Genomic DNA, 25,182 nt, shown 5'->3' with positions numbered 1-25,182 from the left:
CTATAGTTAACAATACCACACAGAAAACTTAAAATTTGTGAAGAAGGTAAAGCTCATGTTATGTGTTTCTTTAACCACAGTAACACTAATTTCTGAAAGCTGACCTTGCAGGCATTCCGTGGATATCAATATCCCTAGCAAACAGAGAAACCTGTACAAGGGAAAACAGAACTACCCAAGTTTATGGATATACCAGACTTTGCAGCCCATTCATGGTCTTTAGAGTATCTAATAGCTTTGTAAAAGTGTTCATGGGTGAAAAAGAAGGAAGCACATACAGTCCAGCTGTCTCAAGACAGCCTTCAGCTTCCAGGAATAAAGTCGCACATTCACAGCTGCTTCCTGTTTTTTCAAACACCTTCCCCACCTTCTGCACATCAAGCAAGCATGCTGCAAAACGTGAGCCCAACAGGAAGCTGCCTGCAAATTCAGGTAGCTTTTCTGCGTCTAAAAGAGGTCTTGAAGATACGTTCAGAGAAATGCCAGCACAAGTTGTAGTCATTTGGGGAAGAATGAGTCTGGAAAACAAATACACAGTGGACTAGCACCAAGAGGGTAAGAACATTTTTCTGTGCAAATGCTCTCTGCAAGTTACACTGTAAACAAATACATGTGTTTTCCTTTAGGTTTTTGGCTCCTGTGGGTGAAACTAGGAAAACTCCCTGCAGGGAGTGGGGAGTATCTGTCATTTCTCTGATGGCAGGGAGGGAGAAGTAGGAGGAATGCTGTGGTGGAGAGAAGCAAGAAGGTCTTCATGGCCAGAAAACCCCAACTGAGCTCAGGGGAAGGATCACTTGAAGGATTTTTCTGTTTCGGGAAGCTCACAAACCTTTCCTGGGATTTCAGAACTACCACCTTGAAATGTGCATGTAGAGCTGATTAGATTGCATAGTGTTCACAGTAAGCTTTGATAGAGAGATTCTGGAGAATGTCATCTTAACATGGCCACAGGTGGACTAGCTGGACTGAGAACGAAGGCTCCATACTCAGCTTTCAGATAGATTCAATGAAGTAGTTCAAAGTGATGAGTACCAGGCCTCATATAGGGCCTGAATAATCTTGGGTAAAAGATTGATTTTTTTGATATAATTAAAATTCAAAATGCGAGAAATTGGTAACTTCTGGTAGCAGTACTTGTTCAGCTCCCAGTACGTGTTCTTGCAGGTTGCTTTTGCTTGGTTCCTTTTTTTTCAATCCATACTGCCAAATTAGGTTAAACTGTAAAAAATGCTTTTATTAGATTGACTTTGATTTTTTTTCTGAAATGCAATTAAAATCAATAACCACAAAGGTAAGCTTCTTCCAGTTAACTGGCTAAAGGGTTAGATAGGAGAATTTTCTTCTGTTGGGATCAAATCTCTATCTGTAATCTATACTGGTCAAAACTGGCCCATGTACATCTTAAAGAAGACCACCCTTAACAGTGAGTTAAAGGAACAAAACTATATAACAAACAAAAATCATCTAATACATTTGGAAAACTTTATACATCTAAGGGTTTGAAAAAAATCTGATTTTTTTAACTGTAAAATCTGTTCTACGTAAGAATTTCTTTGTCTTCCAGCTGACTCATGTAGCTTGGTAGAGCACCATGTCACTGTAGGTGAACATCTACTGAGGATCTCACCATGTAAATGCTATAGATTTTAAAAGTTCTTGTCTTGAGGAACCTGATGTCCTCTCAGGGCATAGATGTAACAGTAGAAAAATCACCAAATAATGACAAAGGCAGGCTGGATTCTAGTCTTGGTTGTCCCATCTAGGTTTCAATTCTCTCATTAGCAAAATGAGGGAGTTGAATTAGGTATTCACTGAAACCCCTTCTAGCTTCAAAATGTATTGCTTCTTAGGTTAAAAAAATAACCTGGAATAAAATATGTCATGTGCTAAGTGTCAGATGAGTTGTTATAATGGGTCTGAGAAGGGAGACACTGTATTGGGCTGGAATAACTAGGAAGAACTCTGCGGGGCTGAGAACATGGGTTGGGTTTGGAAAATGGACAGAACCTATGAAGGCAGAGAAGAGGAGCAGGAGTTCACAGGCTCACTCAGGAGAGTGGGGGATGCTTGAATGTGGCTTAATTAACACAGACCCCCAGATTCACCCCTGAGTGCTAGAGAAAATCCTCTTTCTTGGTGCTCTGACATGCAGGATAATAATGGTCACCTGTAGAAAAGTTTCAGTAGTCGAGACAGATGATACAATAGGCATAACATCCTCAGAGGAGAGCCACCACAATGGGCTGGATTTTTAACCCAGAGCTCTCTTTTAAAGTTTGGTATCCCTTACAGAATTTGAGAGAATAAGTTTTCCTGAAAGAAAACCACACAAAATCATATGATAATAAGACCACAGGCTCTAGGCAATGGAACAAGTCACTAAGGATAAAAATGATACTATCCACCAAGAAAGTTGTAGCCTTCTGCTTTCACGTATGACTGCATGACTCCTGCTCCTTGCCCTTTGACCTCACACTGTTCTCTCAGCCAATCAGTTTTTTTATGGTCTCCCTTGCCTCCATGCCAACTCAGGTCCCATAGCCAGCTATTTCTAGCAACAGAATACTAGAATATTCTATTATTCTAGAGTGGCCCCTTGATGCTACCATTTCTTTCTCTGCCATTCAAATCCCATTATTCTCCTCAATTCTCCTCCTGAGCTACTGAGCATTGTGGCAGAAAATTACAGCTGTACTGAGTATGTCCCCCATAAATTTTTACTTTTTAATCTCAACTGAACTATCATGAGAAACGCTGGGCTGGAAGAAGCACAAGCTGTAATCAAGATTGCTGGGGAAAATATCAATAACCTCAGATATGCAGATGACACCACCCTTATGGCAGAAAGTGAGGAGGAACTAAAAAGCTTCTTGATGAAACTGAAAGAGGAGAGTTAAAAAGTTGGCTTAAAGCTCAACATTCAGAAAACAAAGATCATGGCATCTGGTCCCATCACTTCATGGGAAATAGATGGGGAAACAGTGGAAACAGTGTCAGACTTTATTTTGGGGGCTCCAAAATCACTGCAGATGGTGATTGCAGGCATGAAATTAAAAGACACTTACTCCTTGGAAGGAAAGTTATGACCAACCGAGATAGCATATTCAAAAGCAGAGACTTTATTTTGCCAACAAAGGTCCGTCTAGTCAAGGCTATGGTTTTTTCCAGTGGTCATGTATGGATGTGAGAGTTGGACTGTGAAGAAAGCTGAGCCCCAAAGAATTGATGCTTTTGAACTGTGGTGTTGGAGAAGACTCTTGAGAGTCCCTTGGACTGCAAGGAGATCCAACCAGTCCATCCTAAAGGAGATCAGTCCTGGGTGTTCATTCAAAGGACTGATGCTGAAGCTGAAACTCCAATACTTTGGCCACCTCATGCGAAGAGTTGACTCACTGGAAAAGACTCTGATGCTGGGAGGGATTGGGGGCAGGAGGAGAAGGGGACGACAGAGGATGAGATGGCTGGATAGCATCACCGACTCAATGGACGTGAGTTTGAGTGAACTCCGGGAGTTGGTGATGGACAGAGAGGCCTGGTGTGCTGCAATTCATCGGGTCGCAAAGAGTCGGACACGACTGAGTGACTGAACTGAACTGAACTATCATTTCTACTCAACTATTTTAAAAAATTCCTCTAAAACCACCTTCTTAAAATTTCTCCACCATTCTCTTTATCCTCAAATTCTTGTTGCTCTTCCTTTTACTGTATGATAACATCTTACATCCTGCATTTTTTGAAGATTTGATGTTAGCCGATAATCACTCCCTCAGTCTTCCCTACCACTTCATCTCAGATTATGCTATATCCTCACTGAGGTACCTACATAGCTTGCATTTAAAAGGTGTTTATTATGAGCTTAGTCCTTACATGTATGAGATCACCTAATCTTTTCAACACCTTTATGAGGTAAATACTATCAACTCTGCTTTACAGATGAATAAGATGTGTGCCCAAGATCACTCAGCCAGTAAAGAACAAAACAGTAAAGAACAAAAACAAGGATTTAAATTTAGGCAGTCTCATAGAGATGGCCAACAAACAAAACCACTAAAGAACAAATAAAAATTTATATTTAGGTAGTCTCATACAGATGGCCAACAAACACATGAAAAGAAGCGCAACATCATTAATTATTAGAGAAATGAAAATCAAAGCCACAATGAGGTATTACTTCATGCTGGTTAGAATGACCATCATCAAAAAAATCTACAAACAATAAATACTGGAGAGTGTGTGGAGAAAAGGGAACCCTCTTACACTGTTGGTGGGAATGTAAATTAACACAGAAACTATAGAGAACAGTATGGAGGTTCCTTAAAAAACTAAAAATAGAACTACCTTATGACCAAGCAATCCCACTACCAGACATATACCCAGAGAAAACCATAATTCAAAAAGATATACACTTCAATATAATCTGAAGCATGCTTAAAAAATAGCCAGGACATGGAAATGTCCATCAACAGAAGAATGAATAAAGAAAATGTGGTACATATACACAATGGAATACTACTCAGCCATAAAAAGTAATGAAACGGCATCATTTGCTGAGACATGGATGAGCTTAGAAATTGTCTACAGAGTGAAGTCAGAAAGAGAAAAACAAATATCATGTATTAAATGCATATATATATAGAATCTATAAAAATGGTATAGATGGTCTTCTTTGCAAAGCAGAAATAGACACACAGACATAGAGAACAAACATATGGATACCAGGGGGAAAGGCAGTGGCAGGGGGATAGAGATGGGTAGCATGGCTTAAGAGATTAGGACTGACATATATACACTACTGTGTATAAAACAGATAACTAACGAGAACCTACTGCATATCACAGGGAACTCAGTTCTCCGTGATGACCTAAATGGGAAGGCAATCAAAAAAAGAGAAGATATATGTATACGTATGACCGATTCACTTTGCTGTATAGCAGAAACTGACACAGCAATGTAAATAACTATACTCTGACAAAAATAAATAACATTTAGGTAGTCTCAGTTCAGAGTCTGCATTCTTTCCCTGATCCTGAAGTGGGGGAAGGAGTGTATGTGTGTGTGCGCACACGCATGTGCACACATGCAAGCATGTGTGCATGTATATGGAGGCTAGGGGATTTGAACATAGTTCTGTATATATTATTTGACATTCAGTACTAATCTATCCCTTCTACCTCTGAGTTCTATCCTATCCTTACTCACCTATTCAAGAACCTTGTATCAGTTAGCTTTTGCTGTGTAACAAACTGCTTCAAAATTTAGTATCTTAGAACCACCACCATACATCATTGCTCACAAGTCTAAAGGTAAACTGGATATTTCTTGTAAGAAGAGCCAGATTGGACTAATTTCAGCTGTATTTACTCACACCTCAGTGACCAGCTGGAGGCTTGTCTGGAACTGGATAGTCTAAAATGGCCTTATTCACATGTCTGTAAATTGGACTGATGTCAGCTAGAGTGATAAAACTGGCTAGGCCACGTATTACTCATCATCCAGGAGTCTAGTTTGGGCCTATTTATGTGTTAGCAATTGCAGGATGCCCCTAAAGGCCACAAAATAGAGCAAGCTCCTGTGGACAAGCACTTTACAAGTCTCTTTTTTGCATTACAAGGGTTATCGTCCTATTGGTCAAGCAAAGTCACGATAAGGTCCAGAGTCATTTGAGAGTGTGAAGCAAAGGGAGCCACAAATACAGAAGCCTATAGACTCTGATGCATTAACTATATACACCCCTGCTCTTCCATCCGTCCCTTTCCACTGGCTTCTTCCCTTCACCTACCAATTCGGTGAAATCTATCCTGTTCTAGAAAACCTCCCTTCAATTTCATTATCCCCTAATATATAGGGGGATATCTGGGTCCATGACTGCTAGGGATTGAATGTATAACTGAAAATTCCCTGAATTAATTTCCACATAGGAAACATGATAATCAAAGGATAAGTAGTTTTAAAATGTGTAATAATCACAGCAATTGTAAAGAACTCAGACAAACAAAAAACTTTTTCAAGAAGGACTATTGTTTTATGGTGATAATAAGAAAGAAGACTGGCTTTTAGTTGGTTATATTTCTGTTTTTACATTCGCTACTGACAATGCACCCCTTTAATACGTATGCAGAAGATAAATTTTCCCATTGTCCTACCCTTGTACACCTATGCTCCAGAATCTCTCTTCTAAGTCTTAGAAAGGATGCAAGACATTTAACCTTGAAGTAACTTATTAAGTTAAAATATAAAGCAAACAAAAAAATACCTTATTTTATCTCTGGCTTTCCCTGAACTCCATTGGATGGCATATATACTTTTAGCTTTTTAAGTTGTTATATAACTTATACAACTGGTCTGCGTTTCCTCGGAAGTTTGTGTTTCCATATGTCCACATCCATGTCTATATGAAGTATTTTAAACCTTTTCAATTTAATAGGTTTTGCTGTTGTTCAGTCACCAAGTCATGTCTGACTCTTTGCAAGCCCATGAACTGTAGCACCCCAGGCTTTTCTGTCCCTCACCATCTCTTAGAGATTGCCAAAGTTCATGTCCATTGAATTGGTGATGCCATCCAACCATCTCATACTCTTTTGCCCTCTTCTCCTTCTGCTTTTAATCTTTCCCAGTATCAGGGTCTTTGCTGTTTGCATCAGGTGGACAAAGTACTGGAGCTTCAGCTTCAGCATCAGTCCTTCCAAAGAGTATTCAGGGTGATTTCCTAAAGATTGACTGGTTTGATCTCCTTGCTTTCCAAGGGACTCTCAAGAGTCTTCTCCAACACCACAGTTTAAAAGCATCAGTTCTTCAGTGCTCTGCCCTCTTTACTGTCCAGCTTTACCATTGGTACATGACTACTAGAAAGACCATCAACAAGTATACAATAGTATGTAAGATTTTATTTGCATTTCCAGGCTATAAAAGCCTTGTATGCTGCATTTTACAGAATACCAAAGTGAAGTTTTTCTTTTATTCCTCTTGCTACATTCCCCCATCTAACTTCTTTTAGGACTAATCTAATTCCCTTTAGTTCATGATATTTTGGTTGACAAATTAGTCACCATTTTTCTCTGGGTAAATATATCTCAAAGCAAGTGTTTGCTTCTTACAGTAAAAAAGAAAAGGTAAATTGTTTGTGTAAGTAGAGGCAATCTCTGTGTGTCAGTTTTAAGGCTTAGAAAACATCTCTTGGCTTCCTAATTTTCTTTTCCTTTAGTCTCCCCACTAGTTGATAACCACCACAAACAGCCAGAATACCACATGTTAAGTTTGTATCTGTGATATTTGCAGCTTGGCCTAAGAAAATGAATTAGCTGAAAACCTGACAAAGATATCCTCTAGTCATTTTCTTGCCCGTGTACCATGGTGAGGGGTTTCAGACATAAATAGGACTCCACTGGACTTGCATCACGTTGATGAAGCTCAGATAAGCAACTAGGTTCTGGGGTCTTTTATAAAAAAGGATTTATTTTTCCTTATTTTTTAATTTCAGGATTTTATTGGGCAGATGAAGGCTTTTCTTTTTTTAGAAAATCTCCCTGTCTTATGCAGTTCATGGCGTACTTTCCTCTCTTATTCAGATAAGATTTGGAAGAGCAATCTGGTGTTCATCTCCGTGAAAGCATCAAAAAATCTTTGTCATATCATTAAATGGAACATAATGTAGTTATACAACATCATAAAGCTTTCTTAAAAGGTCACTGAAGAATCTTAAGTGATCTGAAAAATGTTCATGAGTTCAGTCAGTGGAAATAAACTACAGATCTATATATGCATATCAACATTAGTTATGTCTCCATTTTGAAGTCTATTTATCCAGGTAGCTACTTAGACAAAGAAAAGATACCAAACTATTAACAATGAGTGAAGATATTGTGAATTATTAAATACTTAAAATATAGTTATGCTTTTCAATAGTTCTATCATGAACATGTATTATTTTTGTAATCCAAAATGATTAGAACAAAAAGCACTTATTAATAAAAAGGATAATATAACAAAATTCTAGGAAGATTTTTTTTTTTTTTTTTGGCCTCACAGTGAAGCTTGTGGGATTTTAGTTCCCCAACCAGGGGTTGAACCTGTGCCCTCAGCAGTGAAAGCACAGAGTCCTAACCACTGGATCACCAGGGAATTCTCCTAGGAAGACTTTATCTTACAATAGAAGCTTTGATGAAGAAATTTAATATACACAATCATTTTCCTTTTAGGTTTCTTGATTTTAATGTTAGTTTGAGAGAATAATAATGGAATTGTAACTTTCCAGATATGATTTGTAAACATACTTTCAGTAAATTCAGACATGTATAGGCATGTCTGGTAGCTTGCTGGCATCTGTTTGCATGAAAGATGTAGGGTCTTGGTAATGTTGTTATTTTCTTGTAGTTGAAGACTGGCACCACCATGACCTCCAAAACCCCATCCATTGTGTCATAAAAGAATATTTTAACTTCCCAAGCACAAGGAGACATTTCAGCTGGGGAAGGTACTCATCATTACAGGAGAACTGGAGTACACAGCTGAGTAGAGAATGTCCTTGAGGCTTGGCTACACCTTCATACAGTGACAACAAACTTCCTACCCCACCCTCAGAAAAGTGTCATGGCTCTCAAGAGAGGAAGCTAGGAAAGAGAATGAGTTAAGTAAACGCTGTCTTAACCAGTGTTGATGCAAAGCAAATGGGCTGCAGGGCACCCAGTTTCATTAGTATACATCAAAACATCACTATACCCATCTGGTAGGGAAAGAGGGACAGCAGATGAGTGATGTCATCGGGATCTCTTCAATCATAAATTCATTTATTGGATCAACAAATTTTGAGATTTAAAGGAAAATATATGCTTTACCCTAACTTGTTAAAACCCCTATATACAATTTCCTAAGACCAGGGGAAGAATTAAAGCACGTATTTATGAAGTGATAACACTTCTTAAATAGTGTCTAGCACTATGCTAGAAATTGTGGAGCCTAAAGAAATAAGGCACTTCCTCAAAAGAGGAATCTTAGGTCTTATTTAGGAGATAAAACAGACATACATACAACACTACATGTTCCAGGAGGTGTAACAGAGTGAAATATAGATAAAGGAAGTGGTCTGTGACAATTTAATAGGTACTCTGTTTCGGCTCCTCTAAAGGTCAATATAAGTTCCTTTTATTACTAATTGGGTCTAAGGTACAAGGGACAAGTTACATAACTTCTGTATGCCTCAATTTCTTTAAGTGTAAAATGGTGAAACTAAATCTGCTTCATAAAAAATCTGTATATAATATGTTTATGTCTAACAGACATAAATAATACCTCAATAAATAACACCTCCTATTACTACCAAATGCCAATAAAAATAGTTCAGAGAATACATCTGGTACTTGTTAAACACTGATTGCCAGAGAGGGACAAGACTTTTGACAGAAAGTGATGCCTTTTAGAAATGGCAGTCAGATTTGCAAAGAAGATTTTCAGATTTGCATTTTATAAAAGGCTGGGAAATACTCATCCCAATGACAACTTCAAATCATTCCCATACAGAAAAGAAAGTAAATGGTAAGAAAAAATGTCAGTTAATTATTTTCTTTAAAAAAAAAACATAGATAACTGATTTGAGGCTTCTCTTTAAAGCTTGAAAAGTTCATGACAGTCCATGATGCTGACAATCCTGAGGATATTAAGCAAATCATTGCCCATTCAGGAAATAACATATTCTAAAGTATATATATGAGTATGCAGTAATTTTTTTGGAGTTATAAAACAATATTTATTTATTCTTTCACTCACTCAGCAATACATATTAAGTGCTCGAGGGATGGTACAATCTGGAATCTAAATGACATAGTCTGTGCCTTCAAGAGCTTTTAAGACAGTCAATAAATAAGTGTTTAAAAAGCAATGTGGCCAAGGTTAGCAAGAGGCACTAAGAGGGCTGGAAGGGAAATACAACGCAGGGATCAGGACGGACGTCCCAGAGGAGATGCTGTCTAAATGGGATGCAGGAGGACGAGTTCTGCAGGTACTTCACTGTGGCTACAGTGCCCGTGTGGCAAACACGGGGTGACGCTGAGTGTGGAGAGTAAAGCAGAGGTCATGCAAAAGAGCTCTGCCTCTATCCTGAGACCAACATCCACACACTGAAAGATTTAAGGAAGGGGGATGGCATAAACTATTTTCATTTTTGAAAGATCACACTGATTGCATGCTGGGAACACGTTGGAAGGTAGACCAGGGCTGAGCTTTTATGGCTTTTATAGCTACAAAATCTTGTATAGTCTTCTGTGTTCACAGAATTGAGTGAAACTAAAAGGAGACATTTGGGGAGTCCACCCTTGAGGAGAAAATATTATGCAGTGGTTAAAAGCAGAGAATCTTGATTAAAAAGCTAGTTTTGCCCATTGCTCTCTGTGACCTTAGGTTCATCTGTCTCTATCTCTGGTCTCAGCTTCTTTATTTTAATATGGGAATAAAATTATATCTGTCTTGTATTAGAATTGGTTAACAAATAAATAAATGAACCAAATCTCAAAGGCTTATTAACATGATAAAAATTTATTTCTGGTTCAAGTCAAGAAAAGGTACTAACTAAAATGATAAAATAAGTTAAAGGTAGCAGAACAAAAGCATTATATACCAAAATTATTTTACAGATATATTATTTATAACTAGTTAGAAGACATATAAAAATTACAATTTACAATAAGAAAAAGATTAAACACTTTGCAATAAACTTTAAATGAAAGGTATACAAACTCTATGAGGAAAGACATAGACTTCCTGAAAGCTATGAAAAGAGACTTGAACAAATGAAAGACACTCCCAGTTTTTTAGGATTCAACATCATAAACTGTCAATTACCTAAGTTAATGAAAAATTTAACACAAACCCAACAAAAACATGAATAAACGTTTTTATGGAGGTGCATGTGTGGTAAGTCACTTCAGTCACATCTGACTCTTTGCAGCTCTACAGACTCTAGCCTGCAAGGCTCCTCTGTCCATGGGATTCTCCACGCAAGAATACTGGAGTAGGTTGCCATTTCCTCCTCCAGGGTATCTTCCCCACCCAGAGATCAAACTCGTGCCTATTACATCTCCTGCATTGGCAGGCAAGTTCTTTACCACTATTGCAGACAAATTAATATTTAAAAAATCATGTGGAAAAACAAACCCATGTAAGAATAGTCAAAAAGATATTAAAAAGGAAAGGCAAGGAGGAAGGTCTAGCTCAGTTATAAAACAATCTATAAAGTCATCTAATTAAAACAGTGTGACACTGACACATGAATAGACAAGCAAAGAGAGTAGATCAGAAAGCCAAGAAATAAACCCAAGTGCATATGGAAATTTAGTATATGATAAGGTGGCATCCCAAATTACTAGGAGAATATGGTAATTTTAATAGATTATTCTGGGACAGCAGAATAATCATTTGGAATAAAACAAATTTAGCTCTACATTTTATACCATGTATAAGTATAAACTCCAAAAGGAATAGGGATCTAATTTTTAAAAATTTTATGTGCTAGAAGAAAACATTGGTGAATTCCTCTTTTAGCCTTGGTGTAGGAAAAGATTTCTTAACTATGACTCAATATTCAGAGGCAATTAAAACAAACTGATAAATGGCTATATGAAACAATTTTTTCTGCATGATAAAAAAATAAAGTCAAACACAACTAAAAAACTTGGAAAAATGTTTACAACATAGATTAAACTACAGATAAAGTACAAGCACTGATGATAAAGAACTCTTAAAACTGAGAGAAAAAAATTTTATCCATTAAAATGAGAAAAGACATAAACAGACAATTCGCAAAAAGAGTTATAAAAATGACCTTTAAAGATAGAAAAAGATGTTCAGCCACACTAATAATTACAGAAATACAAATTAAAACTATACTGAGACATTGTTATCAGACTGGTTACAATTAAAAATATGACAACACAGTCTGTTAGGGATACAGGCATTATCATACATAAACTGGTACAGTATTCTCAGAGGGAAATTTGGCAATACCTAAGAAAATCACATAACTATTTACCCTTCAACTCAGCAAATCTACTTTGGGGAATTTACCCTGATATACCTCCAATAATCCAAAAATACACTTGCAAAGAGTTACTGGCCTCAACACTGATGTTACAAAATATTGGGAACAATGTAATTATCTAAATACATGAGAGTGGTTAAATAAGTTATGTACATGTGAACAGTTGTGTAACAGACAAAAGTAAAAAAGGATTTCTATGAACTAACATGGATTGTTTTCCAAGATACATTAAGTTAAAAAAGACACCCCCCCAAAAAAAAAAGTGCAAAAGAGTGCCTTTTGTGTGTCACCTTTCATGAGAGAAAAGAGAGAAATAAAACAAACATTTATCTGCTTGTTTGTGCCAAAAGAAACACAGAAAAGATAACCCAGAATCTAATAAGATAAGGGATAAGGGAGAGAGGTACTGAGTACAGACATCATGGAGGCAGAGAAGGAGCAGTTCTCTGGGTACGACACTGTGCCATTCTGACTTTCAGAAACCATGACAGTATAAATACATGATTCAAGTCAAGCAGAATGAGGGAAGAACCCAAAATATAATACAAACAATAACAGATGAGCCTAACTCTATTACAGACTACACTGAAAGGAGTGGAAGAGAAAACAACAAACTGAAATAAATGTTTGAAAATCACTATCTTGATGATACACTCTGAGATTAAAGACTAAAGGCAAAAGGAAACATCTACAAACATCATACACTATTAGTAAGTTCCTTCATTTACCAAAATGGCATGAGTTAGTAATTCTGAAATGCACTCATGTACATTTTAGGATTGTTAAGATAAGTAAGTAAACTCTGAGTGATGAGAGGCAGATTTCTTACTGTCAGAGAAAGGGGTTACAAATGAGGAAAAGAGGAAGGCTAGAATAAATCCTGGGGTGTCAGACTGGATTAAATGTAAAAACTCGTGATGATGGTAGATGATTGATAGAATCACACATGGATACATAGATTTAGATGATGCATATATGTGCATGTTTAGATGATGCATATGTGTGCATGTTTACACATACACAGATATTTTTGCCTTTGTTTGCTGAGAGGGCCTAGAATCAATGACACCAATAGCAAAGAATGCATACAGCAAAGAGAGTTTGATTTCCAGACACCATTCTCTAATTTTAAAAACAAACAAAACAAAATAAGGATTCTTGGAGAAATGACTGATCTCAAGGCTAGGGCAGGAAAAGCATAAAATTAGCTTGGAAAACCTTGAGATACAAGAAAGAAAAAGAAAGTGAAAGTGAAGTCACTCAGTTGTGTCCAACTCTTTGAGACCCCATGGACTGTAGCCTACCAGGCTCCTCCATCCGTGGGATTTTCCAGGCAAGAATACTGGAGTGGGTTGCCATTTCCTTCTCCAGATCTTCCCAACCCAGGGATTGAACCTGGGTCTTCTGCATTGTAGGCAGACACTTTATGGTCTAAGTACTCAAAATAACAACAGCAACAATAGACACATGTTGAAAGGACACAGAAGTCAACTGGAAGAGGCTTCCAATGATCAAATCTGGGCCAATTTAAAGAATAAAATAAATAATGATAGCAATGAATTATAACATATAGAGTAAAATAAATATCCAAGCTCCATACCAATATACATAAATAATTAAATAATCAATAAATAGTAAAGAAGGGAATGCACTCTTTATGGAATTCTAATTAATAAATGTTCAGAAAATAATGAACATGTAAAAATCACCGATCAGCAAATAGTGGGCCAATACAGAATAAGAAACAGTATATTTACAGTCTTAAAGTATCTCTTTGCTAAGTCACTTCAGTCATGTCCGACTCTGTGCCACCCCAGAGATGGCAGCCCACCAGGCTCCCCCGTCCCTGGGATTCTCCAGGCAAGAACACTGGAGTGGGTTGCCATTTCCTTCTCCAATGCATGAAAGTGAAAAGTGAAAGTGAAGTCGCTCAGTCGTGTTCGACTCTTAGCGACCCCATGGACTGCAGCCCACCAGGCTCCTCCGCCCATGGGATTTTCCAGGCAAGAGCACTGGAGTGGGGTGCCATTGCTTTCTCCTAAGTATCTCTTTATAAGATACTAATTAAGTATGAAGGGGAAAAGGATTAGTTTACAGTGGAGAAATCCTGCAAACACTTACCTTAACCAACTGATTAAAGTTAACATCATCAATAATAGGATCTATCAACATCATGGACTCCCTGTATGATACATTGAGAAGCTCATAATATCACTTCTGTGGTATTCTTACCACATATATATAATATGAATACAATCATTATGAATTTAATCATAATCTGGAACGAGGATCATAGAGCATTAGAGATAATTGTCAAAAGCTGAATGATGGCTTATAGATTAATTAATAGCATAGTATCAATGCTAATTTCCTAATTTTGAAAATTGTACATAGTTAAGTAAGGTATTAACATTTGAGAAACCTGGCTAAAGACTATATGGGAATTTTGTACTGTATTTTATACTTTTTTCAACTTTTTATCAGCCTGAAATTATTTCAAAGTAAAAAGTTTAAAAATTAAAACTATTGAAAAGAATAAAAAGGTATTTAAAAACTCTGTCATCTATGGTTACAAAAGTTTGTTTTAAAAGGGACAGTTTACACCCTCTTCAAATAAAACAATATTTTCTTCTCAAAATAAAAACATTAAATATACATTTTACTTTATGAAAAGCTAAAATATGTACATGGAAAGATACATTCTTTACATAAATGCTCCCCCCGATCAGTATATTCCCTCTCTCTGACTCAGTATTTTAATTTTCCAACTATTGCTCACATTTTTAGAGGATATGATACAGGTAATGATGTAATTTTTCTGTAAATTAAGTTCTAGTGATAATTCGACCCCAGTGGATATTGAGTTTCTTACAGTCTAATTTTGTGTATATTGTTCAAGGCAACAGATTTCAGGGAGCTCCATTTCTGGGCAAGGTATTAGATGTAATTTAGCAGCAAAGAAGACTTGGCTTGTATGCAGTAAGTACTTGTGCAATTAAGAAGTTTTCATTTTAAAAAGTGAAGGTGGAGAAATGGAAATAAGATAAAGGCTCTAGAAAGGTTAGGCCAATTTTGCCAACCACAATATTCTTTATTATTCTATGGTTACTTCACATTCTTAGTATCGAATAAACTATACTGAAGCACTTTATTTCCAATAAGTAGCTAATTATGATGAATGCTTTCTGTATTCTATTTTAATGAAATGTTTTGCTTTGGAGGATTCAAATGAAAATACAGAAAGCCCCCTGATTTTACCACTAGAGGGCAAAAGACATTAAGAAACGGGAAAAAAAAAAAAACTTGTGCTTTGGAGATTCTCTAATTTTACAGTCTGAGATCTCTGGGTAGCTACTTTCAAAAACGAATTTATTCCTAAAGCAAATAAGATATGTACAAATAAGGACAGGAAGAAGTTAAGAGAGGAAAACTGTCATGTTTTATAAGAATGAAATCCCCAAACATCTTCTCAACAATGTTCACCTACATACGTTTATTAATTAATTATTGATTTAGGTTAAACATTCAATTAAACACTGATATAGGCTGGCAGTGATAAATTGTGATGCTTCCTCTCCTGGTGACGTTTGAGAAAAATACTGTCTGATTAATGCAATTGCTATCCAGAAAATGAGGAATGAACTAGTCCTGAATCAATGAGGCCAAGGTCTTGAATTCAATTTGCATATAGATCAGTGAACATCTCCCTAAACCAGGACCACCTCCCTCACTCCAATCAGCAAGTGCACATTTGGTCGAGGAGGAATGATGAGAGAGTGCGCATGCACAGGCAGGAACCAGCACAGCACTGGATTACTGACCTTAGGCCAATGAGATCTCCTCACAAATGAACGGTATTTTGATCTTAAGAATAAAAATTGTGTGTAAAGTAAAACAATTCAAATTTCTGCTGTTCCTTCTACCATCCTTCTTCCAACTACCCCTTTCTCATTTCTATTTTCTTTCTCACTTAAGTCACAATGTTGTTTTTTGTTTTTTTTTTTCCTGTGATAAGAGTGTGTACATGGAAGAGGTGGTGAATTACTGATCTTCATGGTTTAAAGAAATTATTTTAACTAGTTTTGCTGCAATGGCTTGAATTAGGCTTGGAACTGAACACAATTGGTCTATCCTTATCCTCTGCAGGACATGGCACCTTACATGGCTCCCTAATGAATAAAAATCTCTAACTTTCATTTCATAAATGAGGAATTTTGAGAGAAACTATACATATTATTTAGAATCAACTTGATATTTCTACATCCAAAATGGTGTTCGTTGGTTTGAGGCTGATCATGACTAATACTGCATTTGTACAGCAGGAAATACCAGCATGTTTCCTCGGACTACTTCCAAATCTCTCTGAACTGGTAACAGTAAACTAGAGAGATGAGAAAATTATCTTCACAATCTGGCCAAAATACTGTGCAATTATTCTGGATATTAAGAGCTAATTGGGAAGGGGGAACATTGCTTAGAATGTTTATTTACATTATTCTAGTATGTATGTAATAATTGCAGTTTCTCTTTTATTTTTCAGAATAGTTCCAGAAATAATTGTATTATAGAAATGTTCTGCATTGTCTTAAAATTATTAAAGTCTATTTTTTGTCTAATATAGCTCATTATTTTATTTCTACTTCCTCACCTTCAGCTTTTTTGATGTATTCTAATATTTAGGTTTTGTTTCTTTAGGTATGGGTGTTGTTGAGCCCCAGTTATGTCTAATTGATGAAAATCATCTTTTAAATCAGCCAATTCTGACTGTTCTTATGCTGCGATACCTTTGGGAACAAAATTATTCTTTAATAGAGTTGAATGGGCTTCAGAAGAAAAACCTGCATGCACTGGGCTCTGAGCCATCTTCCAGGAGCTGCTTGGTGTGATCCCATAGAAGTTGATCCTATTATTCTACACTGAGCACCTAACTTCTGTGAATTCATACAGGAAAAAACATGGAGAAAAAGACCATGTCATGAGCATAGCAGAGTTCACTTTTCCCACCCCCAGTTACTCCTTTCTGTATGTATGTGCCCCTCAGGGATCCCCCATCACATTCTCCCCTTCCTGAACCTGGGTCAAATAGAATTCTTCCTTTTCCAGACTTGAATGACTCCCTTGCTCCAATCAGTTCAGTTCAGTCGCTCAGTTGTGTCCAACCCCTTGCAACCCCATGGACTGCATTTTGCCAGGCTTCCCTGTCCATCATTTTCAGCAATATCTAAGGCTATGCTAGTTTACATATAGCGCCAATTTGTAGGAAAGTGAAAGAAAGTGAAGTCGCTCAGTTGTGTCCAACTCTTTGCGAGTCCATGGACTGTAGCACACCAGGTTCCTCTGTCCATGGAATTTTTCAGGCAAGAATACTGGAGTGGGTTGCCATTTCCTTCTCCAGGGCCAATTTGTAGGACAGTCAAGCTTTGCTCACACCTGAGGATAGAAGGCTGGGGTGTATTGGAAACCATCCCACTCTATAGAATCAGATTGAGATTGAGGTCATCCCCCTCACACCTGGCAGGGCTTGAATATGCCCCACAGGTAGCAGAGACAGAAACTTCAACTACTTAGGTATATCAAGAAAATTCAGCTTCTTCATTTTCTATCACAGATCTACTCTTCCTCATAAACATCCACATTACTCGGTACCATGGGGTGGAAAACACTCTTTCAAATTTGCCAATGTTAGACATTAAAGTCACTCCTTTTTAAAATGGACTCTTCCATATGCATTTTTCCTTGGATAAATGTTTAATCTTTCCAGCTTCCTCTCTCTTCCTCTGCTCTTTCTAAAGGTAGAAAGGCTGGGCAGATGTAATCACATGGCAGAAAGGGCAAGGCATATCAGAGCCCTCTGACTCCTCCATAAGTGGTCTGGTTCCCTCCAAAAATGATGTATCACTTGAGTCTACATGGGTCTTTGGAATGCTAGACATTAGTCTAAATATGTTAATTTTTTCTAAGCGATTCAAAACCTTAAAACAACTTACATAAAGACAAAAACTATAAAAAGACAACACTTATTTGTTTATTTAATAAACATGTGGTGAACCTCTACTGTGTGATGTGTATTATCTGGGATTTTCAGATACAGCAGAGGTGATCAAAACAGACAAGGAAGGTTTAGGAGATGATGGATAAGTTTACAGCACTAACTGTGGGGATGGTTTCACAGAGGTATACTTATCCTAAACACATTAAGCTGTATATATTAAATATCTACAAATTCTGATTGTCAATCAAACCTCCAAAAGTGGCTAAAAATGTGGACTATGGCCCTTGCCCTCCTACTTGGCAAGGATGGAAAAGGATGAGAAAAAGTGAGGTAGATAATAAGCAATATACTAAATAAATAAATAAAATATAAGTAAATAATATTGTACACTAAAAGCAGACAAGTAGAATAACAGGAAAAGTAGAACATAAGTTATCTCAATGGTTAAAGTTGTAATGGTTGTACCCTCTTTAGCATATTACAAACTATTGACTCATTTATTCATATTTCTCTAATTAGTTAATACCTTTCCACTGTTAAAGTAACTTTTAGCCATCAACAAAAGAAATACTATCTCAGACCAGCTAAATCTGCAAATTCTGGGTTACTGATCAATTAATTCAGTCAGACCTGGGGTCTGACTGAAACTCCAGAGTGATTCAGACTTAGTCCAGTGATCATCTTTCTGCCATCCCTACCTCCCTTTGTCTTTTTAGAGTCACACGGCACTTATTAAATCAATGGGTCTTTTCAATGAGCCTACAGCTTTTACATTGTTTTTGTGACTGGCAATCAGGCAAATTTTCCTGAAATGAAACATTCTTAAAAGTTTACTTGGCCAGCAAGACATACTGTGTGTCCTTTCACTATTATAATAATTTTGGCATGATTCATTAGCATTATTAGAATCAATGATGCCTTGTTAGCTTCTCTTGATAATTGGACCATCATTCAAGAGGTTTTGTTTCCTGGAAAATGAAAGATTGAGTTTACTCTTGAGTAATGTGGTGAATCTATCTTCTTTCAAAACATTCTTTCTACACATATATTCCTATAGTACTGTCACAATCTTTCTTATTCTTGGTATAGTTCTTACTCTATCAGAACTCCTGGGATTACTCACAACTCTCTTTATCTTGCCTACAAATAGAAGTGAAGAAAAATACATATCTATGCTTTATAAAGGGTCGTATACTCAGTAGAAGAAAGAATAAACTCACATCTATCAATTTCACCATTCTCCTAAAATTAATAAAATATTAAGCATATCTACTTCCTTTTGTATTACAATGTCTTTTGTGAACTTTACAATTTTGAATATCATTATGAATTCATAAAATCATGAACTCAACTTGCTTATGAATAATTATTTTTTAATGCCAATGGCTCCAAGTTGGATAGTGGGAGTATCTCAAAGCTGACTTTATTGTCCTTTCAGCACTACCCCCCTTTAAAGCATCCTTCCATTCAGACAAGAATGAAATCCTAACAGAGCTCAGGTTTCTTTCACAGTGGAGAGTCAGAGGAGCAAGTGAAATCCCAGAAGGCAGAGTTGACATTATTTTACTGCTCAACTTCTTCAATGGTAGAACACATGTTAAGAGTCCACATTTATATGTTTAGTTTAGCACTTTATTTTCTTCTAAAGTATTTTTTAGAACATACTTAAACCCAGAATGAAACTGAGCTCTTCAGTATTCAAATCAGTATTACCCTTCATTTTTACTTTTCAGCTGGACTTAGAACTCAAGTCCTTTTTCTATAGCTTCTACTCTTATTTTTCTGCTTGGGAACTGGGGAATGTTTTACAAAAGAAGGGACATATGAGCCAGGTCTTGAAGAAACAGAGAATTTACCGGTAGACTGGTGTGGAGATAGGAGTGAGATATAAAGGGTATTCCAGGTAAAATTAAGCATGGGAATTTTAGTACAAGGGTAGTTTACCCTTGAACAATACAAAGGTTAGGAACACTGACCCTCAGTGCAGTTGAAAATTTGAGTATAACTTCATAGTCAGCCCTTCATATCTGTGATTCCACATCCACAGATTTAACCAATCCCAGATCATGTAGTGCTGTAGCATGTATTTACGAAAAACAAAAAATTCACACATAAGCAGACTTATGCAGTCCAAACCCATGTTGTTCAAGTGTCAACTGTATATAGGTACATCATGTACAGGTCCAGAAGCATAAAAGTGACTTGGAATAAAATGATGGGAGGAGAAGGCAGTGATAAGAGATAAGGATAACACGGAATGTTTGATTAGCATAGGAGGGCATCTTAGTTGGCCACACCATGGAGTTTGATTTTCACCCAGTGACTGATCTTATGACTAAACTGATTAGGTGATTTTAAGAAATATCCTGGAAAACTAATCAGCAGAGTAAATTTATAATAATAATTTCAAAAGAATAATTTGTTTATACCATCAACCTTCCTTCAATGGGAAGAGTTCTAGACAGAGTTAAAGAAGGAGAATTTTATGTATAAATATTTTTAAAAGAAATCCTTGATATTTTTATAAGCTGAGGTTGATGAGTCAAGCCCTAAGGGAAATATCATCTCATTGTTTAAGTATGATGATATTTACCTATCTCCTTCACCCACAGAAAAAGGGATAAGACATACTCATTGTGCCATGTCATAGCAGAATTCTAAGATAACCCCCAAGATCTCTGCCCCGGGTATTACAAATATGATTAGGTTACATTATATGGCAAGAGTGAAGGGACTTTGCAGATGTAATTAAAGTCCTAAATTAATCGACAAATTCATCAAAAAGGAGATTATATCCAGTGACCCTGAATTAATCAGTTGGAAGCTGTTTTAAAGAGGATTTCAGACTTCACTGAGGTCAGAGTCTCTTGTTGGCTCTGCAGAAGCTAGTTGCCATAATAAGTTCTTACAGTTACAAGGAAACAAATTCTGCCAACAATTAGATGAGCTTGGAAGAGGAACTTGAAACTCAGATGAGACTCCAAACCTGCCTGATACCTTGACTGTAGCTTTGTGACATCCTAAGCAGAGGACCCAGCTAACCTGAATCTGTACTCCTAAACCACTGAAACTGGAAGATAATAAGTACGTGTTGTTTTAAGCTCTGAAATCTGTAGTAATTTGTTATGAAACAATAAAATTAACATACCCATAGAGTGGTAAGGAAAATCATGAAAGTGAAAGTGTTGGTTGTTCAGTCCTGTCCAACTCTTTGTGACCCCATGGACTGCAGCCTGCCAGGCTCCTTTGTCCATGGAATTCTAAAGGCAAGAATACCAGCATGGGTAGCCTCTCCCTTCTGCAGGAGATCTTCCCAACCCAGGGATTAAACCCTGGTCTCCTGCATTGCAGGCAGATTCTTTACCATCTGAGCCACTTCAGAGGCCCCCAAGGAAAATCATATGCCTCTTAAAATAGGCAGTGTGGATAGTGGTTAAAGGCACAGAGCCTAAAATCAGCTTGCTGCTACTGCTAAGTCGCTTCAGTCATGTCCGACTCTGTACGACCCTATAGACGGCAGCTTACTTGGGTCCATATCCCAACATCACCCCCTACTTGGTATGAAACTTTTGGCGTGTTCTTTTATGCTTCCAAGCCTCAATGTCCTCATATGAAATAAGGATAAACACAGGACTTACCTCGTAAGATTATTCTAGAGAATTAAAGGACCTAATTATGTAAAGTCCCTGCTATCCTTATATGATGCTTCCCTACTAATTAGCAATGGATCTGGATATTAAAGTCTATCTTCATTTACCCTCTAAACAAATAAGGGTGTCATCCTATTATGAACATTCAAGGCATTTGATAAAAAGATCAAACTTATCACTTTGATAAGATTCCATAATCAATTTCATTCAGAAAAAAATACACTTTAAAGGATGAAATAATGTAAGAAAACAAGATCTCAGTTTTAAAGTACAAAATCTCTTAATGTTCCCCCTCCGCCTTAAGATCTAGAGATCAGTCACAGTTCCAAAATAATCAAATGCATCAACAGCTGCTTCACTCTTGTTAACTGCTACATGTTATTTCCAAGGAATTACACAGAGAAAAAATTTTATATATATATAAAATAAAATTGACAGAAAATACTTTGGGGTAAGTTCTGCTCTGATAGGTAGAATGATAAATGCAAATATAGATGTGTAGAAGAGACAGGAGATAGACAGATATAATGGGTGGATGGATGGATGGATTGGTGGTAGGAGACAGGGAAGGAAGAGATAGGCCGGACTCCTGATCATGAGAAATACATCTTGAATTCCCTCGGTCAAATGGATTGAATTCAAAACAAATCACAACATAAGTAAAACTTTTTCTAAATCACTAAACATTGTTGATTCATGGCATTTTTTAAAATTCAGGCAAAACTGAAAATGGAAAACCTCTCCTTAATATACCTAACTAGAAGGATTTAGACAGGAATGTGGAATTAAGTATATTGTTGTCAAAGACCAGATATATCAGAATCACATGGGAGAACTTAAAAAATTGTAGATACTTAGGTTTCCTTCCAGAGAGTTTGACCAAGTTTGGAGTACAGACCAGGAAACTGTATTTCACTCTGTGTTAGTTAAGGTAAGGTAGGCTGTAGTAACCAACAGATTCCAAAGTATCAGTAGATTAACACCAAGACCAAGGCCAAGTGAAGTCGCTCAGTCATGTGCAACTCTTTGCAACCCCATGGACTGTAGCCTACCACGCTCCTCCATCCATGGGATTTTCCAGGCAAGAGTACTGGAGTGGGTTGCCATTTCCATCTCCAGGGGATCTTCCCGACCCAGGGATAGAACCCAGGTCTCCTGCATTGTAGGCAGACGCTTTACCATCTGAGCCACAAGGGAAGTCCAGTAGAAATTAATTTCCTGCTCACAAAATTGCTCAGAGTGAGGCTGGTGGGGAGGCTCCCCTTCATGCAGTCACTCAGTAACCGAGACCCTTTCCATCTTATGGCTGGGTCTTTCATACTGAATAGTTTCACTGGTATTTGATCTTCCACCAGGTGGAAGAAGAAATGGCATGGAGGAGCTCATATGGAAAGTTCGAATGCATCTGACTAAAAGTGGCATGGATTTTCCCTTTTGTTCTTGTTCTTTTAAGGAGAACTTTGTTATATGGTCGCTCCTAACTGTAAGGAAGGGAGAATAATACAGTATAGCTACTAGGCCAGTAAGTGGATTTCAGTGAGCAAGAATTAGTCTCTGCTGTGAGCACCTCATGTGATTTTGATGTACAACTGTTACAAGATTGAAAATTCACAGGTGAACTATAAATTTGAATCAAAACAATCTAGGTTCCAAACAGTCATCTGATCCTAGGCAAAATATTTCCCCTCTCTATGCCATAATCTTTTTGATTCCTCATCTTTTAAGTAAGGATTTTAAAATCCTATCTCTCAAAATTCTTGTGAGATCAGCATGAGGTAATACATTTAAAACTATTAGAATAATAACCGACATTTTAGTCAATACTCATAAATATTCAAGATAATAGTCAACATAACTACATTGTTGCTTTGGATAAAAAAGAAAGCATGATTTTCAAAAAAGAAAGCATAATTTTCATACAAGAAAGCATGATTTTCTGTTATCTGAGCTAAGACATCAGATGTAGCAGTATCAGAATAGATATATTATTCCAACTAAATTATTGGATTGAGAAAGTTTGAGAAAGTAGAATCCTAACACAACAGAAGTTGACTTCTTGCTCTCCTAAGCAAGTGTCAAGCACTTGGGCAGCTTCCCTCCAGGTGGTCATCCCAAGATCCAGTCTTTTTCTGTCTGGTGGCTCCACCTGGGGCTTTATCATCATCTTAACCAGTGTATAGAGACACCCTGGTGACACACTAGGTGATGTGATGTGAGCTAAGAATTAGGTATCACAGTATCAGAATATCTGATGTTCACAGAGAGAAAAATTACTCCAAGAATTGAAGTGAAAGAAATCTTAAAATATTGAGGGATTGAAAATGTTGGTGGTGTAGCTCTCAAATTGAGCTTTATAACAATCTGATTAACACATATTGCAATTCAGGGTGTTTGAGGTATTTTTAGATTTAACTTTTGCCACATACAAATTTGTACCACTACACCTAAGGAACTCTGTGACCACCCAAGTGCAGAACTGGAGCTGAGCTGTGCAGTACCTATCATCTGAATCAACTGATACCATCACAGATGAGTTAAATTTGATATAATTTAAAGGATTAATTTACAGAGTAGTTCTGAAGTTTGGATTAATGTGAGGACACTAATCAACACAATTATATGTCACAAGCAGAGAATGATCTCTGTCTAGGATTTTTTTAACTCAGGCACAGACTTCTTTTACAATAATATCCACCTGCATTTGCAGATTTTTGGGAAGAAGTTACATAATGTACATGACAGTGAGAAATAGCAATGTTAGTTTCTGAGAGAGACCACAAGAGAAAAATTGCATTTACAGTGGTTGTTAAAAACTGTTAACATTTTTAGTAATCAACTGCTGAATAACTGAAACACAACCCCTAACCCACAAGAGAACACCCAGAATCTTCTGGTCTTCAGATTCCAATTTGAAGAATGCACCCCTAATTAAAAGAACTAAGAGGAAAATAAGTCCCTGTGTGCCTCATCTTCTTGGTTTCTCCACCATTTTCCAACTTTCCTGATTTCAAACCTCATTTCCCTTAACACCTTGGCATATTCTCACACTTTAGATCCTGTCATCCCTAACCCTTAGAACTTACTCTAGTTATGAACTCTTGCTGACCTGATAAACCTATGAGGAGCTGCCTCCTCCCACGGTGGGCATCATTCACAATGTGGCAGTCAGTGTTCTCAACCCAGTAAGTCCTCTGCTGTTGAACTCTTGCCTTACCTAGCTCACGTATCAGGGAAGTGGGAGGAAGAAGACACTTGGGGTACCTTCCATGTGCCAGTCCTTAAAGCATCATTTCATTACCCTGGTGATCTTGGGAAATTACTTGAGCAATACAGCTTCCTCTCCTACCTCTGCAAAATGAATATGGTTTACAATTTCCTAGGCTCAAATAATAGCCACTGTTTATTTAGGTCCTCACTATGTGCTTGTTTCTGTTACATGTTAGATGTATTATCTAATTTAATTCTTAAAACATCCCAGGGAGTAAGTCTTAGTATCATGCCCACATTTTTAGATG

General features: G+C 37.1%; 1 protein-coding gene across 1 annotated transcript in view; it reads left to right on the top strand.

The window, feature by feature from the left end:
• Positions 1-347: 347 nt before the first annotated feature.
• The window catches only part of LOC147371878 (uncharacterized), an 80,761-nt gene continuing 55,926 nt past the window's right edge, over positions 348-25,182 (top strand). The window contains exon 1 of the mRNA XM_086400098.1: positions 348-555. The gene's annotated coding sequence lies outside the window, so the exon portion shown is untranslated. The remainder of the gene's footprint in view (positions 556-25,182) is intronic.

This window comes from Bos grunniens, chromosome 5 (genome assembly GCF_055505025.1).
Source record: "Bos grunniens cultivar Pamir isolate PY7600 chromosome 5, Bosgru_T2T1.0, whole genome shotgun sequence".
In the NCBI taxonomy this organism is placed as follows: domain Eukaryota; kingdom Metazoa; phylum Chordata; class Mammalia; order Artiodactyla; family Bovidae; genus Bos; species Bos grunniens.
The sequence above is the reverse complement of the archived record's forward strand: the minus strand, read 5'-3'. Positions and strand labels throughout refer to the sequence as shown.